Source organism: Phyllobates terribilis, unplaced genomic scaffold (assembly GCF_046119375.1).
Source record: "Phyllobates terribilis strain yellow unplaced genomic scaffold, ASM4611937v1 Scaffold_5__5_contigs__length_657084704, whole genome shotgun sequence".
In the NCBI taxonomy this organism is placed as follows: Eukaryota; Metazoa; Chordata; class Amphibia; order Anura; family Dendrobatidae; genus Phyllobates; species Phyllobates terribilis.
The window spans coordinates 159,025,722-159,045,141 of NW_027362765.1; the positions used below are offsets into that span (position 1 = coordinate 159,025,722).

Here is a 19,420-nt window from a genome sequence, read left to right on the forward strand (position 1 = left end):
ACTTGCCGTGACCTCCTGCCCTCTTACCCAGAGACTGTCCCCGTCACTAGTCGTGACTGCCTGCCTGCCTTCCCTGGGTGTCACCCGCTTCCTTACAAGGACTGCCCCTTTGTATAGTTGCTCTGTGGTTCCACCTCCCAGACCCGTTACAGTTTGCTTGGGCCATGGAACCCGGTGGTACCCAAGCTCCCTCGCTCTCGGACCTATGTCATGAACTGTCCCAGCAGAGGTCCCAACAGGAGTCCATCCTGAGTCACCTGCGGAATGTCAACTCTCGCCTGGACACTCTGACTGCTCCACCAGCTACCACTGCTAGTGTCATGACTCGCAACCCGGCAGCGCCGCTGCCCACCAATACCATGGTATCCTGCCCCGGACCCCGGCTTTCTGCACCTCCTCGCTTCGGAGGCGATCCCGCTCAAGCTCGGGGCTTTATAAACCAGTGCACCCTGCACTTTGAACTCCTGTCCCACCAGTTTATCTCCGACCGGGCCAAAGTACCCTTCATTATGTCCCATCTCACGGGGGGAGGCACTGGCTTGGCTAAATCCTCTATGGGAGAGAGGAGACCCCCTGGTGTCCGACCGGCCAGCCTTTCTCACGGCTTTCCGGAAAGTCTTCGACGAACCCGGACGGAAGACCTCATCCGCATCATCTCTGCTACGCCTCCATCAAGGAAATCTCACGATGGGCCAATATGCCATACGGTTCCGTACCCTTGCTTCGGAGCTGGCCTGGGATAACGACGCCCTGGTGTCTGTCTTTTGGGAGGGTCTGTCCGGCCGTATTAAAGATGAACTCGCCGGTCGGGACATTCCTACCACTCTCGACGACTTAATAACTCTTGCCACCCGGATTGACATCCGGTTCCAGGAGCGCGCCAAAGAGGTCACCCGTGAGATGAGGTTTCCGCGTCTAGCCCCTACCTTTCAGAAACCCGTCTCTTCTTCCGCTACTCCCCAGGTGCACTCACCCGAACCTATGCAGGTCGACCAGACCAAGATGGTCAAAACCCGTCAAGAGTTACGCCGAGCTGAGGGGAGCTGCTTCTACTGTGTCAGTAAGGAGCACCGGATCCGTACCTGCCCGGAGAGGTCGGGAAACGCCTGTGTCTAGGATCGCTCAGAGAGGTCGTCCTAGACAAGAATAAACCCTCTCCATCTCTGCTGCTGTCGGTCTCTATCATCTGCGGGGAGAACCGTTATTTTGAACTAGCCCAACTTGACTCTGGAGCTGCCGGGAATCTCATTTCTCAGTCCCTGGTAGAAAAATACCGCATTCCCACCAAACCTCTGGCTGTACCCTTATCTGTCGCTGCCGTGGATGGGGGCCACTTACCACGTCCCATCCAACTCATCACCGAATCCATTACTCTGCAGGTGGGAATGCTGCACTCTGAGAGCATCTTCTTTCATGTTCTGCCTGGACTCTCTCACGCCCTCTTGCTAGGCCTACCTTGGCTTCAGAGACATGCACCCGTGCTTGATTGGCAGACCGGAGAAGTCCTTCGCTGGGGACAGGACTGCCATAAGACTTGTTTAGTTCCCGTCCATCCTGTCCGTCTTTCTCCTACCCCAGCTAATCTACCTGGACTTCCGATTCCTTATTGGTCTTATGCGGACGTCTTTAATAAAAAGGAGGCAGAGACATTACCCCCTCATAGACCATACGACTGCCCAATCGACCTGTTACCCGGCACTACTCCTCCCCGTGGGCGTATTTACCCGTTGTCCGCTGCTGAGACCCGGTCTATGTCCGAATATATTGAGGAGAATCTGGCCCGGGGATTTATCCAGAAACCTACCTCCCCGGCGGGAGCAGGCTTCTTCTTCGTTAAAAAGAAGGACGGCTCTCTCCGTCCCTGTATAGACTATAGAGGCCTTAACCAGATGACGGTGAAGAATAAATACCCCCTTCCGCTCATTCCGGAATTATTTGACCGTCTGAGGGGGGCTAGAATCTTCACCAAGCTGGACCTCCGTGGGGCGTATAACCTGGTCCGTATCCGTCAGGGGGATGAATGGAAGACGGCATTCAACACCCGGGATGGCCACTATGAATATCTGGTAATGCCCTTTGGTCTCTGTAACGCTCCCGCCGTCTTTCAAGAGTTGGTCAATGACATCTTTCGGGACCTTCTCTACTCCTGCGTAGTGGTGTACCTGGACGACATCTTGGTCTTCTCTCCGGATCTCCAGACTCACCGGAGAGACGTTCGTCAGGTCCTGCTTAGGCTCAGGCAGAACCACCTCTACGCTAAATATGAGAAGTGCCTCTTTGAGCAGACCTCACTTCCGTTTTTGGGCTACATAATTTCTCAGACTGGCCTAAGAATGGATCCTGAGAAACTGTCTGCCATCGAGAAGTGGCCTCGACCAGAGGGGTTGAAGGCTATTCAGCGGTTCCTGGGCTTCGCCAACTACTACTGCCTCTTCATACCGCACTTCTCTTCCCGGACTGCCCCAATCTCTGCGCTCACCCGTAAGGGCACTAATCCCAGAGAATGGCCGCCCGAAGCAGAGGAAGCCTTTCTTTCCTTAAAACAGGCTTTCTCTTCCGCCCCGTTGCTGCATCGCCCGGACGGCAACAAGCAATTCTTCCTGGAAGTTGACGCCTCCTCCTCTGAAGCTGGAGCGGTACTTACCCAAAAGTCGTCTTCCGGGAGAATGGTAACTTGCGGCTTCTTCTCCAAACTCTTCTCCTCTTCTGAGCGCAACTATTCTATAGGAGACCGAGAGTTATTGGCCATTAAGCTGGCATTGGAGGAGTAGCGTTACCTGCTCGAGAGGGCTCTTCACCCAGTAATAATTTACACAGACCACAAGAACTTGGCTTACCTCCAGAGTGCCCATAGACTTAACCCGCGCCAAGCCCGGTGGTCCTTGTTTTTTGCTTGCTTTGATTTCGTTCTTCATTTTCGCCCGGCTGACAAAAACATCAAAGCTGACGCCTTGTCCCAATCCTTCCTGGTGTCTGATCTTGAGGAGGAACCCAAACACATCATCGATCCCGCCAGAGTAATGCAGGTGGCCCCCGTGAGTCTAAATCGTCTCCCTCCCGGTAAGACGTTCGTAACGGTACCTGATCGGGAGAAGATCCTACACTGGGGTCACTCGTCTAAGCTAGCTGGCCACGCCGGTCAGAAAAAGACCCTCCAGCTTATTACCCGGCACTACTGGTGGCCTACCCTGCACAAGGACGTAATAGACTTTGTTTCTGCCTGTGTGTCCTGCGCCCGCAACAAGGTTCCGAGACACCTGCCAGCCGGTCGCCTCCTTCCTCTTCCAGTACCTGCTGCCCCCTGGCAGCATATAGCTATGGACTTCATAACAGATCTCCCTGTCTCTGCCGGTTGTACGGTCATTTGGGTGGTCGTGACCACTTTTCCAAAATGGCTCATTTCATTCCCCTGCCAGGCCTCCCGTCTGCACCCGAGCTGGCTAAAGACTTTATCCGCCACATCTTCCATCTTCATGGCCTGCCCCTCCACATCGTGTCAGATCGTGGGGTTCAGTTCACCTCACGCTTCTGGAGAGCCACATGTAAGCTGCTAGACGTCATCCTGGACTTCTCCTCTGCTTACCACCCACAGTCCAATGGTCAAGTGGAGCGGATCAATCAGATCCTGACCAGTTACCTCCGGCACTTCGTTAATGCCCACCATTCAGACTGGGTGGATCTCCTGCCATGGGCCGAATTCTCTTATAATAATCACGAGAGCGAACTTCCTCCAAATCCCCGTTTTTTGTAGTCTTCGGTCAGCATCTTCGGATCCCATTTCCCGTCTCCACCTCGGTGGACTATCCGGCTGCGGAATCTCTCGTTAGCAAGTTTTCCTCCATTTGGGAGAGTACCCGATCCGCACTCCTTCAGTCGTCCGAGCGGATGAAAAAACACGCTGATAAAAAACGCCTGGATCCTCCACAATTCCGTCCTGGAGATAAAGTCTGGCTCTCGTCCAAGTATGTCCGGCTCAAGGTTCCTTCCTACAAGTTAGGGCCTCGGTTCATCGGCCCACTGGAGGTTATCAAACAGATCAACCCGGTGGCCTATAAATTGAAACTCCCGGCCAACTTGCGGATCCCTAACTCCTTCCATGTATCTCTCCTCAAATCCGTGGTACTTAACTCTTTTTCCAAGTCTACAGGTACGCCTCCTGCTCTGGTTTCCGCTGAAAACGAGTTTGAGGTAGAGAACATTCTGGTCACCAAAAGGGTAAGAGGAAAGACCTTTTTTCTAGTAGATTGGAAGGGGTTTGGTCCTGAGGAGAGAACGTGGGAGCCCCGGGAGAACATTTATGCCCCTCTCATCCTTGGTAAATTTCTGTCTGGCCTAAAAAAGGGGAGGCCTAAAGGGGGGGGTACTGTAGCGTCGGCGTCCCTGCCTCCTGCTAGGCAGGGATGCTGTTCCCCTCACCTCTCCACTCCGTGCCCGGCGTCTTCCTCCCGCTCTGCTGGCAGCGCGCGCTCCTCCCCGGTCACCGTGTTTAGGGTGCGCGCGCGCGCGCTCCCCCTCTCTTAAAGGGGCCGCGCGCGCCGTCCTAAGGAGTCCCCGGCCAATGGCCGGAGGATCTCTCCATATATAAGGCACCTCCTCCAAAATGGAGGTGCGCGAGCAATGTTGTAGCATAGTTCATTACTCTGCTTCAGCCCTCAGGTCCCGTTTCCAGTTACCTGCCAGTTACCTGCCAGTTTCCTGTCTGATTCCTGCCTGACTCGTGTCTATCTGCTGTTATTCCTGCGGTCCGACAGTCTGCCTACCAGCCCTGCCAGTCTGTCTATGGATCCGTCTGCCCGCTCACCTGGGAGCGCTCACCTGCTACCTGCCTGCTAGCCTACCTGGAGGCTCTGCCGTCACGTGCTGTGACCACCTGCCCGTCCAGTGACTATTGCCCACTCACCTGGGAGCGCTCACCTGCTACCTGCCTGCTAGCCTATCTGGAGTCTCTGCCGTCACGTGCTGTGACCACCTGCCCGTCCAGAGACTCTTACCCACTCACCTGGGAGCGTCCACCTGCTACGTGCCTGCTTGCCTACCTGGAGGCTCAGCCGTCACTTGCTGTGACCACCCACTTGTCCAGTGACTCTCGCCCGCTCACCTGGGAGGGTCCACCTGCTACTTGCCTGCTTGCCTACCCGGAGGGTCAGCCGTCACTTGCTGTGACCACCCGCTTGTCCAGAGACTCTCGCCCGCTCACCTGGGAGCGTCCACCCACTACCTGCCTGCTAGCCTACCTGGAGGCTTAGCCATCTATTGCCGTGACCACCTGCCTGTCCAGAGACTGTCCCCGTCACTTGCCGTGACCTCCTGCCCTCTTACCCAGAGACTGTCCCCGTCACTTGCCGTGACCTCCTGCCCTCTTCCCCAGAGACTGTCCCCGTCACTAGTCGTGACTGCCTGCCTGCCTTCCCTGGGTGTCACCCGCTTCCTTACAAGGACTGCCCCTTTTTATAGTTGCTCTGTGGTTCCACCTCCCAGACCCGTTACAACTAGAACTGTGGTTTTGCAGTTCCACGGTTCAAATCTCTGTATTATCCACTTTTTTGCCTTTTTTGCATAAAAAGAAACATTTTGAGTGTCTCGCTGACTGGTCAGACACAAATATATCTATTTAAAAGAGTCTGGTGTAGGCCAGATAATTAGAACTGTGGTTTTCCTCTCCCACGGTTCAAATCTGGGTGTAATCCACCTTTTTGCATAAAACAAAACAATTTGAGTGTCTCGCTGACTGTTCAGACACAAATATATCTGTTTAAGAGAGTCTGGTATAGGCCAGATAACTAGAACTGTGGTTTTGCAGTTCCACGGTTCAAATCTCTGCATTATCCACTTTTTTGCATTAAAAAAAAACATTTTGAGCGTCTCGCTGACTGTTCAGACACAAATATATCTTTTTAAAAGAGTCTGGTGTAAGCCAGATAACTAGAACTGTGGTTTTGCAGTTTCACGGTTCAAATCTCTGTATTATCCACTTTTTTGCCTCTTTTGCATAAAAAAAAACATTTTGAGTGCCTCGCTAACTGTTCAGACACAAATATATCTGTTTAAAAGAGTCTGGTGTAGGCCAGATAACTAGAACTGTGGTTTTCCTCTTCCACGGTTCAAATCTGGGTGTAATCCACCTTTTTGCATAAAACAAAACATTTTGAGTGTCTCGCTGACTGTTCAGACACAAATATATCTGTTTAAGAGAGTCTGGTGTAGGTCAGATAACTAGAACTGTGGTTTTCCTCTCCCACGTTTCAAATCTTAGTGTAATCCACCTTTTTACATAAAAAAAAAACAATTTGAGTGTCTCGCTGACTGTTCAGACACAAATATATCTATTTAAAATAGTCTGGTGTAGGCCAGATAACTAGAACTGTGGTTTTCCTCTCCCACGGTTCAAATCTCAGTGTAATCCACCTTTTTGCATAAAATAAAACATTTTGAGTGTCTCGCTGACTGTTCAGACACAAATATATCTGCTTAAAAGAGTCTGGTATAGGCCAGATAGCTAGAACTGTGGTTTTTCAGTTCCATGCTTCAAATCTCTGTATTATCCACTTTTTTGCCTTTTTTGCATAAAAAAAAACATTTTGAGTGTCTCGCTGACTGTTCAGACACAAATATATCTGTTTAAAAGAATCTGGTGTAGGCCAGATAACTAGAACTGTGGTTTTGCAGTTCCATGGTTCAAATCTCTGTATTATCCACTTTTTTGCCTTTTTTGCATAAAAAAAAACATTTTGAGTGTCTCGCTGACTGTTCAGACAGAAATATATCTGTTTAAAAGAGTCTAGTGTAGGCCAGATAACTAGAACTATGGTTTTGCAGTTCCACGGATCAAATCTCTGTATTATCCACTTTTTTGCCTTTTTTCATTAAAACAAAACATTTTGAGTGTCTTGCTGACTGTTCAGACACAAATATATCTGTTTAAAAGAGTCTGGTGTAGGCCAGATAACTAGAACTGTGGTTTTCCTTTTCCACGGTTCAAATCTCCTTTCTATTACCCTTTTGCCATTGATAGTGCGTGTGTAAGCTATTTTGCTTCATTTACAATGGGCAAGGCGCATGGCAAGGTGCATGGAATTGGACGTTCTGGTGATGGTGCGTGCAAAGGTGGGGGCCGTGGCCAAGGTGAAAATATGCCTCAACAAACAGCCACATCTTCTCGCTCTCAGTTCTTGACTGAATTACTAGGGAAGGACACAACAGCACTACTATTGCAAATTGATCAGTGTGAACAGGTTATTAATTGGATAGCAGATAATACTTCCAGTCACCTGGGCACCACCACCTCCGGTCTGTCTTCCACACGGTCAAGTGTTAGTAGCCGTGAGTCTTGACTGCATACTCCTCCTCACCCTGATGCTCCTTCCTCCCACTATGCTGAGTGTCGTCAGACAGCAACTGATCCCACAGTTGTACACTCTGAAGAGCTGTTCACTGGTCCATTTCCATATTTGTGCCCCTCGCCTGCTCCTCTTGAAGTGGTGGAAGAGGAGATCCCATGTAGCGATGGCCAAATATTTGAACACCCACGGCCACAGGAAGGCGACGCTGGCAATTTGTCACAAGAGGTGGACGATGACGAGACACAATTGCCACGAAGTGAGGAGGAGGACCATGGTGCGGAAGTGGAAGAGGAGGAGGTGGTGGATGATCTAGTAACTGACCCAACATGGCAGAAGGACACGCAGAGCGAGGCCAGCAGCACACAGGGGGAGGGAGGCTGAGTACCAAAACAGGCAGGAAGAAGCAGTGTGGTGGCCGCAGACAGAAGGCGGGCAACCGTTCCCCGTAACACCAACATGAGGGACGTAGCCAGTACAACCGGTAGGTCTTCCAGAGTCTGGAATTTTTTTAAAGACTCTGCTGATAACCCCAAAAAGGCCATTTGTACCACCTGCCAGGTCAGCATCAGCAGGGGTGACAAAACTACCAGCCTGACCACCACCAGCATGATCAGACACATGTCAGCCAAGCACCCGACTTTGTAGGGCTTACCCCAGGGTCCATGACCAGTGTCAGCGGGTGTCACCACTGCTTCTTCCGCTGTTGTGCATGTAAGAGAACCCCCTGTTGTGCCTGCAAGGCAATCCCCTGTCCATACTGCATGCAAAGATGCCCCCGCCTCTCAATTTTCACTTGTTATGGCAGTTTCTCAAGAAACAGCATCAACGTCCATGTCCACGTCCCACCGCAGAGTTCAATTGTCCATATCCCAGACCATTGAAAGAAAGCGCAAATTCGCAGCCAACGCCCCACAGGCCACAATCCTAAATTCGCCTGAGGAGAGGTGGGAGGAGGAGGAGGTGGAGGAGGAGAGCATGGTCAGTCGTCATCTTGTTGAGGACACTAAAGTCTTGCCCGCTACCAGTCTGGCACACATGGCTGACTTTATGTTACGCAACCTTAACCGTGACCCTCGCATTGTCAAAATTTTGGGTGACAGTCATTACTGGTTGGTGACACTTTTAGACCCCAGTTACAAGGAGAACTTTCACTCTCTTATTTCTGAGGTGGAGAGGTCTACAAAAATGGGGCAGTACCAGAAGGCCCTTGCTGCAGAACTGTTAAAACAATTCCCATCTGAACACGCCAGCGGCCGAGGTCACAGTTCGTTGCCCAACCAAGGCGTACAGGCGAGAGAGACCAACTCCAATCCAACAGAGGCAGGGGATCACTGTCAACGTTCTGGGACAGTTTTCTGAGACCCGCCCAGCTTACAGGCCCTGAGGCGCAGGGTACTCTCACAAGGAGTGGAAAGCTTCAAAAGACGGTGAGGGAGTACCTTGCCCACCGTACCAGCATCCTCCGTGATTCCTCTGTGCCTTTTAATCATTGGGTATCCAAGCTGGACACTTGGAATGAACTCGCTCTGTACGTCTTGGAGGTCCAGGCCTGCCCTGCCGCTAGCGTGTTATCAGAGCGTGCTTTTAGTGCCGCTGGGGGAATTATAACTGATAAGCGCACTCGCCTGTCAACTGACAATGCTGACAAGCTGACCCTTATCAAAATGAACAAGGGCTGGATTGGGCCAGACTTCTCATCACCACCAAATGACAGCAGAGTAACATAAAGTCAAATCCACTGTGTTATTTTGGTAGGTGTATTCCCATGCACCACTTCACACACACACATGGGTATATGCTTCCTCATTTTGGCTGTTTTTTGCTCTTCTCCTTATCCTCAGCCTCCACCACCACTATACCACCAGGGTGACCGTGGTCCGTGTTGCCAGCATTGCAGGTTCCTCCGTCCTAAATTTTGGCAGCTTTTGCTTGGAAGGCATAGGCAAATACTATGGGACACCCACTCCCCAATAATGGTAATAATGTTTTTAATATGCTGTACTGCATGGCTCTTGTAAGGGGCATCAAAACCAACTTGTTAAGCTACTGTGACCTCCACGTCTCTTCCTAGGGGCATTAAAATCGTCTTGTTAAACCACTCTGACCTCCACGTCTCTTCCAAGGGGCATTAAAACCATCTTGTTAAATCACTCTGACCTCCACGTCTCTTCCAAGGGGCATTAAAACGGTCTTGTTAAACCAATCTGACCTCCACGTCTCTTCCAAGGGACATTAAAACCATCTTGTTAAACCACTCTGACCTCCACGTCTCTTCCAAGGGGCATTAAAACCGTCTTGTTAAACCACTCTGACCTCCATGTCTCTTCCAAGGGACATTAAAACTGTCTTGTTTTAACCACTGCGACCTCAACGTCTCTTCCAAGGGGCATTAAAACTGTCTTGTTAAACCACTCTGACCTCCACGTCTCTTCCAAGGGGCATTAAAATCGTCTTGTTAAGCTACTCTGACCTCTACGTCTCTTCCAAGGGGCATTAAAACCGTCTTGTTAATCCACTCTGACCTCCACGTCTGCTCCAAGGGGCATTAAGACCATCTTGTTAAATCCCTCTGACCTCCACGTCTCTTCCAAGGGGCATTAAAACTGTCTTTTTAAACCACTATGAACTCCACGTCTCTTCCAAGGGGCATTAAAAGCATCTTGTTAAGCTACTGTAACCTCCACGTCTCTTCCAAGGGGCATTAAAACCGTCTTGTTAAACCACTCTGAACTCCACGTCTCTTCCAAGGGGCATTGAAATGTTGTTTTTAATTAACTCTAACCTCCCCGACTCTTCCAACGGGCATTGCATTTCCTCCTAATTTTAGTCAGCTTTTGCTTTTCAATGCATAGGCGAACACTAAGGGAGACCCACTCCCCAATATTGGGTAGTAGGCTTTTAGTACGCTGTAATCCACGTCTGTTTCAAGGGGCATTGCAGTTCCTCATAATTTTTGGGAAGCCTTCCATTCACTGCTTAGGCCAACAGTGTAAAGGAGACCCAGTTGCTATAAATGGAAAAAACAATTTAGTTAAGGCCCTCTGACCTCCATGTCACTTCCAAGGGGCATTGGAGTGCCTCGAAATTTTTGGTAGGCATTGCACTCACTGTATGCCCTATAACTGTGTAGCCGAACCGCTCCTTTTGGTACAGAAACATATCCTACAAGACATGTGTGGTTGACTGGCCTGATATTGATGTGAATGGTCCCTGTTCCTCCTGTTCTTTCTCCTTTGCCACCACCTCATCCATCATTCATCACCTGAAGCTTTGTTTTAACGGGAATCATAGAACTGGGATAGTAGCAGGAAAACATCCAGCAATCCTCGGAGGAGGTAGGATATGCGCCAAAACGCTGAACACTTCAGGCCTAGCCGCTACTACATACATGCACTCGCATTCCAAGGAACAGCAAGCTAAGGAGATGGATGGCCTCATGATCATGAATAATTTACTCATTGTGTAGGAGGCCGACCACTGCTGCTGTCTACCTTCTGAACTTTGTGTTGAAGCCTGATTGACACAGGACCCGCAATCCTCTATGTCTGGAGGACGTGTTGCATCCCAGTGTCCAACTGTGTCCTGGCTTCCACAATATTAACCCAGTGTGAAGGCATCAGTGAGATGGACCATCCCTGGCCACATTCACTTGTCCACGTGTTTGTGGTTAGGCTGTCCTTCCCACTAAATGCACTGGGGAGGGCACAGGTAATGTTTTGGTATGTGCACTTGTGTATAAGGCGCACCGGGACAAATAGGGGCGGCTGGGGACCGTTTATGGACACTCGGGCGCCCCCAGGCAGCTGGGGACCGTGTGTGGGAATCCGGCCGCGGGGCGGCTCAGGACCGAGTATGGATATCAGGCCGCCGACGCAGCCATGACATGGTGGCCAGATTCCGCCTCCACATGCCTAAAAGGCCCAATTTCAAGTGCAAGCAAGCAGTATGGTATTGCAGCCTGGGGGTGAGTGGGTGGCAGGCTGCATACTTGCGCTTGCATTGCAAGGAATGGGGGAGATACAATTGAACACTGCCCTGGGACAAGGACTTGCACTGGGATAGTTGCAAGTCTGCATCTTCTGATGCGGCAAGGATCACATCTGATGGGCAGAGATGCTTCCAGGGGTCTTCCCCATGCTGTTCCCATGTCTTTTCAGCGCTGTATGCAGGTGTCACACAGCACATGGCCAGATAAGGTTGTAAAATGTTAAAATGACATTCCCGGTGAATGCATTTGTCACTGTTGAAAGCAGTGGTGTATCGCCAATGGCGGCAGACCACGCGACTGCTATGGGGCACGTGAGCCGGGGGGGCCCATAGTAGTCAAGGGGTGGACATAACGCCGCCGGTGCAGCGGCGCCGGGTCCCAAACATGCAGCTGCACCAAGGGGCCCGCAAGGTGCAGATGCTCCCTGCACCTGGTGGTCAGTGCGTGCGATCCCTGGAGCTCGGCCGCTGTCAGGAGGAGAATAGCATTGGAGCTGGAGGGATCGTCCTCTGCTTCCTCTCTGACCCAGGCACGCGTAGCTTGAGGATGTCATCATGCAGTGTGCGCCTGCGTCAGGGAGAAAGCTGCCGGCAACCAGGAGGAAGTTGAAAGGGAACGAGCTGAGGTAAGTTTTTCTTTTTTTTTTTTTTTACGGAAACCCCGGGGAGGGGAGGTGGGGGGAGAGCAATGGTGGGATGGTGGGGCTGGGGAGAGCAATAATGGGGCTGATGGGGCTGGGGAGAGGAATGATGGGGCTGGGAAGAGCAATAATGGGGCTGATGGGGCTGGGGAGAGGAGTGATGGGGCTGGGAAGAGCAATAATGGGCTGATGGGGCTGGGAAGAGGAATGATGGGGCTGGGGAGAGAAATAATGGGGTTGTTGGGCTGGGGAGAGCAATATTGGGGCTGATGGGGCTGGGGAGAGGAATGATGGGGCTGGGGAGAGGAATGATGGGGCTGGGAAGAGCAATATTGGGGCTGATGGGGCTGGGGAGAGGAATGATGGTGCTGGGGAGAGGAATAATGGGGTTGATGGGGCTGGGGAGAGGAATAATGGGATGGTGGGGCTGGGGAGAGCAATGAGGGGGCTGGGGAGAGGTATGACAGGGGCTGGGGAGAGGAATGACTGGGGCTGGGGAAAGCAATTATGGGGATGGTGGGGCTGGGGAGAGCAATGATGGGATGGTGGGGCTGGGGTGAGCAATAATGGGGCTGGGGAGAGGAATGATGGGGCTGGGGAGAGGAATGACGGGGCTGGGAAGAGCAATAATGGGGCTGATAGGGCTGGGGAGAGCAATGATGGGGATGGTGGGGAAGGGGAGAGCATTGACTTGTTGCTGGGAGAGAGCAATGACGGGGGTGCTGGGATAGAGAAATGATGGGGTTGCAGGGACAGAGCAATGATGGGGGGCTGGGAGAGAGCAATGATGGAGGTGCTGGGACAGAGCAATGATGGGGTGCTGAGAGAGAGCAATGATGGGGGTGCTGGGAGAGAGCAATGTTGGGGGTGCTGGGAGAGAGCAATGATAGGGGTGCTGGGAGAGAGCAATGATGGGGGTGCTGAGAGATAGCAATGATGGAGGTGGTGGGAGAGAGCAATGATGGGGGTGCTGGGAGAGAGCAATGATGGGGGTGCTGGGAGAGAGCAATGATGGGGGTTTCACTTTGCTTGTACTGTGAAGCCTTCTATGTTTTCCGTGTGCACATAGCCTTACAGTTAATTGGAGAGAGTCACAGAGACTGAATAATTTATATTATTGGCTGGTGGAGATTATAGTTAATGGGGGACACAGTGCTGCTTATTACTTTATATTTTGATTACTAAGTGGCTAATAGTATATTAATGGGGGGTACATATCTATATTCGAGGACTCAGAGCGGGGGAGACACATGTATGCATACAATATGTGACCTTGTTATTTTCTAGGCTGGAGATCATCGTGACAAGACGAGTCGGGGCCGGGAGATGTCGACATGAAGGTCTGACCAGATGGAGAAGAAGCAGCAGAAACTGACTCTGATCAGACGAGATGTCAGCGGCAAGTGCCTGGATGTAAATATTATTCTATATCTGCACTGTGTGACTTGGAGTGATAATGTTATCTGTAAAAACCATTAGGCCACATTCTCACATTTGTGTGAAATGTCCGTGTGCTGCCAGATTTTTTTTATAGGATGGTCTACGGACTCGTATAGTTTTATAGATCCATTCACACATCCATGAAAATCACGGATCTGAGAATGAGATCTAAGAGGGTCAGAGAATGTCTTGTTCTGATCCGATTTTGAGGATTAGAATAGGACATGCTCAATGCGTCGGTAAAACAGGGCAGCACACCGACACTGCACGCAGATGCAGGAATGTAGCCTTATTATGTATAACACAGTCCCTTTGTATATAGCGTACTCACTTATTATGTATAGCGCCATCCTTAGTTATATAGTGTCCTCTTTTATTATGTATAACACCCTCCCTTATTATGTACCACCCTCTCTAGCTCTAGGGGCTCACAGTTGGGGGATCATACTGTGTTGGGGTCAGCAGCATACTTTGCCCTGGGAGTTGAGGTGGGGTATAGTAGGGTCATTATACTGCATATGTGCAGGAATTCACCATGGTGGTATCATGCTGTGTTTGGGGGCCCTTTTATTGGCATCACACTTTATGGGGCAATGAAAGAGAGATCTAGGACTTCAGCAGGAGGAAAATTACTATGTAAAGGATGGAAAGTTGTGAGATCTGATCTTTAGTGACCCCGACTATTATTTACATTTTCTTTTGGGGGGGGGGGCAATTAGAGGTTCTGCTATGGGGCCCCATGATTCCTACAGTATGTACGCCCCTGGTTGAAAGCAATACAAAAGTGCAAAAGCGCATAAAAAATGCTACTTCTGAACATAGCCCAAGGTGTGGAGGAGTAGTTTTGTTTCTGGTTATTTATTTTACCTTATACACAAGTCTTTACCCTGGAAAGGATGTTCCTTAACATATTTCACAGGAAAGCAGTTTCAGTTTCGTTTTTGAACCTTTTATTGTGAGCCCGTAAAAGTGGCTTAATACCTCTGACCACGTTGTTGACAGCAGTGACCTGGGGGTCAGAAATGCTTCCTGAGGCGATCCCCATGCTGTCCCCATGTCATTTGAGCACTGTTACTATCGTTTTTAGGCTTTCTACAGACTGCCGGGGGTGCCGCCACAAAAATGCTCCCATAGACTAACATTGGGCTCGTTGCTCGGGTCGAGCCCCCGAGTATCACGGTGAGCTCGGCCCGAGCTTCGAGCACCCGAGCATTTTAGTGCTCGCTCAACACTAATGCTTAATGCTTAGGTGACAAACGGCCCAGCGCTGCAGAGTGGTTGAAAGCTGTAACACAGCAGCCTGATCTGTGGCTCTCACAGCTGAACATACAGCCTGGCATGGTCGTGTGTGACAATGGGCGGAACCTGGTGACGGAGAAATGACAGCCGGAGTAGACACGGTTTCTCTCTATGCCAGTTCTTTCACTGAGCTAAAGAATCTGGCTGTTATGAAATACAACTCTCACTGAGAAGCTGCTTCAGATTGAAAAACAATGTGCCCACCAGAGGATTTGATTCTGAAGGCTCACCTTTCTCCCCCACTCAAGAGCCCCATAGCAGCTGCAAAGTTAGCTCTATCATGAACTCTCTTGATGTAGAAGCCAGGGCACACCAGAGGATTCTCTGGTGGGACCATCCAACCCTGCCGAGAAGCAGTCCTGTCTAAGAAAAGTGTGTGGGAAGGTTCCCGGACACTCTATGGCTGCTTTTTTACTGAGGAGGAAACACACACAAACACGGGGAGAACATACAAAGTCCTTGCAGATGTTGTCCTTGCTGGGATTTGAACCCAGGATCCCAGTGCTGCAAGGCTTCAGTGCTAACCACTGATCCAATGTGCTGACTTTCACCCTCTAATATCTAACAGGCTGGAGAAACTTGTGTAGCACCCTGAGGATTCGGCTGCTACAGGGGTATTGCACCTCAACCCAGAGGTGTGATATTCCACTCCCGGGTAAGGATGGAGTGTGGACCTGAGCTCGGTAGGCTGCATGCACTACACACATCCCATTTCCGACGGTACTCCCACTTAGAAATGTGCAGGTACGACCGAGTCTGTTCCTGGCTGGAGTGGGAGGGGGGTGGTACATCCCAAGTAGTGTAGGGGCAGATAGGGGGAGCAGCCTGGGTAAAGTTAGGAGCTCATTGGGTGCTGGTCACCTGAGCTCACACATAGAGGGAGTATATAAGGTGGGCACCATCTTAGAACAGGGTCAGTCTGTCAGAGCCAGTAGGAAGCAGAGGTCCAGATGAGCCTGCAGAGAGAGAGAGAGTGGAGCAGAGAAGGAAAGACCCAGAGAGGGAAAAAGAAAGGACTCTGAGAACCCAAATTCAATCCCCGGGTGAAGAGTCGGCAATAGGGTACCGGATCCCAAGCTGGTGGGGGCAAAAGCACACCCTAGCCAGAGACCGGAGGCCGTGGGCAGCGTCTGCCACGGCCACCCACCACATCCACCCCGAAGGCAAACCACGTGGAGGGTCAGGGAACCCAAGGCCAAGGGTCTCCCAACAGAAGGCCCGAGGGAGCTGGACCTAGGTGGATCACTAGTGGGGACGGCCAGAGGAAAGGACAGAAGGAGAGCTCAGGGTCACGCTCCGGACTTGCTTGGGGGTTGGCTGAACCCAGGACCTGGTGGACGCAGCACGGCTCGGGTGGTCACTTGAAGCTGGAGTGACCGGAACATCAGCAGTGAGTAAATACCCTAAACTGCACAACCCGACTCTGTCTTCACTTAACATCTACGCTGCACCACCACAACCCCCATCCTCTGCACCTGACCCCCTGAGGCTATACCCCACCCGTTGGGGGTTATACTATCAAAAGCTGCACCAACACCATCAGCCTCAGCGGACCCTGCTGCAGCGGCGGCCGTAGTGACCGCAATACAACGGGTGGCGTAGTCGACATTAAGAACTTTATAACATCTGTAGGACTGCCACATACAACTGAGCTTGACACCCTGGGCACGGACCGGGTCACAGCCACTCGGAAGACTATAACCCCCATCTGATCCGGCTCCGGGTATTCCCCTAAAGAATATGGCCCAGGGGGCGCGTCACTTGCACCTACTGCCACTCTATCTTCAGCTCCTTTGTGAGAAACTAATGTATTTGGGCAGGCACTCAGTCTACCAAATAAAATTCCTGAGAAGGAAATTGTGGATGGCTTCACTACTGGTACTGGGTGTAGTGCTAATACCATGGCGTCGTACCATAGTTTACTGGAAATATTCCAGGCTGGTAGGAGGCAAGCAAATTCCAACAGAAAAGTATCAGCAGTAATGTTCAGGGACCCACGCTTGTAGAAGGCAGAGACAATACCGGGAGAAATAATGACGGCTGGGGACCGAGTATGGACATAAGGCATGAGGTTGTGAAAAGCTTCCGCCTCCATGAGCCTAAAAGGCCACATTTCAAGTGCAAGCAGCTGCCCAGAAATCTGGCAGTTTAGTATTGCAGCCTGTGGGTGGGTGGGTGAGTGGCTGGCTGTATACTTGCGCTTGCATTCCAAGTAACAGAAAACTAAGCAGATGGTGGTCTCTATCATCATCATGGCCTCACCTCGGCACTATGAACTCTCCTGAAGTAAAAGCCAGGGCCCACTGGAGGAGTCTCTGGTTTTCTAGTGGGTCCGTCCATCCCTGCCGAGAAGCAGTCCTAGCTAAGAAAAGTATGGGGGAAAGTTCACGGACACTCTATGACTACTTTTTTAATGTGGATCGGACGTGCTTATAGATGTTATTTCTCAAACCGCATTGCAGATCAGGCCATTGCTCAACTCTGTCGTCATGAAATTAAATGCGCAAAGAAAAATGTTTGTGTGTCAAAGCACCTCCGACAAGTGTGAGTTGATGTTGGACGGGCTGTCATTGCTTCTGCAACAAGCTGCATCAGAGGACTTCCTGGGAGTAATGGCACCCAGAGTAGATACGGTTTCCCTTTATGCCAGTCCTTTCACCAAGCTAAATACAACTCTCAGCACAAAAATCTGTGGACTGGCTCTGTACCATCCCTGGCCACATTCACCTGTACACGTGTTTGTGGTTAGGCGGTCCTTCTGAGTAAGTGCACTGGGGAGGGCACGGGTAATGTTGTGGGACCCGTGCTTGTGGAAGGCGGAGACGATACCGGAGAAATAGTGGCGGTTGGGGACCGAGTATGGACACCCGGCCGCCGCCGGCATGAGGTTATGAAAAGCTTCCGCCTCCACGAGCCTAAAAGGCCACATTTCAAGTGAAAGCAGCTTTAGAGGACTTCCTGGGAGAAATGACAGCTGGTTAGATATGGTTTCCCAAGTCCTTTCACCAAGCTAAAGTATATGGCTATGGTGAAATACAACTCAGCAAAAAAAGATGTGGACTGGCTCCGTACCGTCCATGGCCACATTCACCTGTCCACGTGTTTGTGGTTTTGCGGTCCTTCCCAGTAAATGCACTGGGGAGGGCACGGCTAATGTTTTGGGACCCGTGCTTGTGGAAGGCGGAGGCGATACCGGGAAAAATAGTGGGGGCTGGGGACCGAGTATGGATACCTCGTCGCCGCCATAAGATTGTGGACAGATTCTGCCTCTATGAGCCTAAAAGGCCACATTTCAAGTGCAAGCAGCTGCCCAGAAATCTGGCAGTTTAGTATTGCGGCCTGTGGGCGAGTGGGTGGGTGGCTGGCTGCATACTTGCACTTGCATTCCAAGTAACAGAAAACTAAGCAGATGGAGGTTTCTATAATCATCATGGCCTCACCTCGGCACTATGAACTCTCCTGAAGGAGAAGCCAGGGCCCACCGGAGGAGTCTCCGGTTTTCTGGGGGTCTGTCCATTCCTGCCGAGAAGCAGCACTGGCAAAGAAAAGTGTGAGGGAAGGTTCCCGGACACTCTATGGCTGCTTTTTTAATGTGTATCGGACGTGCTTATGCATGTTATTTCTGAAACCGCATTGCAGATCAGTCCATTGCCCAACTCTATAGTTAATAAATTAAATGTGCAAAAAAAGATGTTTGCGTGTCAAAGCACGACCGACAAGTGCGAGTTGATGTTGGACGGGCTGCCATTGCTTCTGCAACAAGCTGCATTAGAGGACTTCCTGGGATAAATGACAACCAGGGTAGATACGGTTTCCCTCTATGCCAGTCCTTTCATCAAGCTAAATACAACTCTCAGCAAAAAAAGCTGTGGACTGGCTCCATACCTTCCCTGGCCACATTCACCTGTCCACGTGTTTGTGGTTAGGCGGTCCTTCCCAGTAAGTGCACTGGGGACGGCACGGGTAATGTTGTGGGTCCCGTGCTTGTGGAAGGTGGAGATGATAACGGGAGAAATAGTAACGGCTGGGGACCGAGTATGGACACACTGCCGCCGCCGTCATGAGGTTATGAAAAGCTTCCGTCTCCATGAGCCTAACAGGCCACATTTCAAGTGAAAGCAGCTTTAGAGGACTTCCTGGGAGAAATGACAGCTGGGTAGATATGGTTTCCCAAGTCCTTTCACCAAGCTAAAGAATATGGCTATGGTGAAGTACAACTCAGCAAAAAAAGCTGTGGACTGGCTCCGTACCGTCCCTGGCCACATTCACCTGTCCACGTGTTTGTGGTTAGGCGGTCCTTCCCAGTAAGTGCACTGGGGAGGGCACGGCTAATGTTGTGGGACCCGTGCTTGTGGAAGGCGGAGACGATACCAGGAAAAATAGTGGCGGCTGGGGACCGAGTATGTATACCTGGTCGCCGCCGCCATAAGATTGTGGACAGCTTCAGCCTCCACAAGCCTAAAAGGCCATATTTCAAGTGCAAGCAGCTGTCAAAAATTTGGCAGCATAGTATTGCAGCCTGTGGGTGGGTGGGTGGCTGGTTGCATACTTGCGCTTGCATTCCAAGGAATGGGGTAGGGACAACTGAACGCTGCACTAGGACAAGGAAGTGGATGGTGATTGTTGCAAGTCTGCAATGACAGGTGCATTGCGGGAGGCATCTTCGCATGCGCCAAGGATCACTTATGATGGGCACACTTTTAGGCAGTGACC

The 19,420-nt window shown here is 51.0% G+C and overlaps 1 protein-coding gene across 4 annotated transcripts in view; it reads right to left on the reverse strand.

The window, feature by feature from the left end:
• Positions 1-19,420, reverse strand: part of LOC141272501 (NXPE family member 1-like) — a 254,134-nt gene that overhangs the window by 191,920 nt on the left and 42,794 nt on the right. The window lies entirely within an intron of this gene.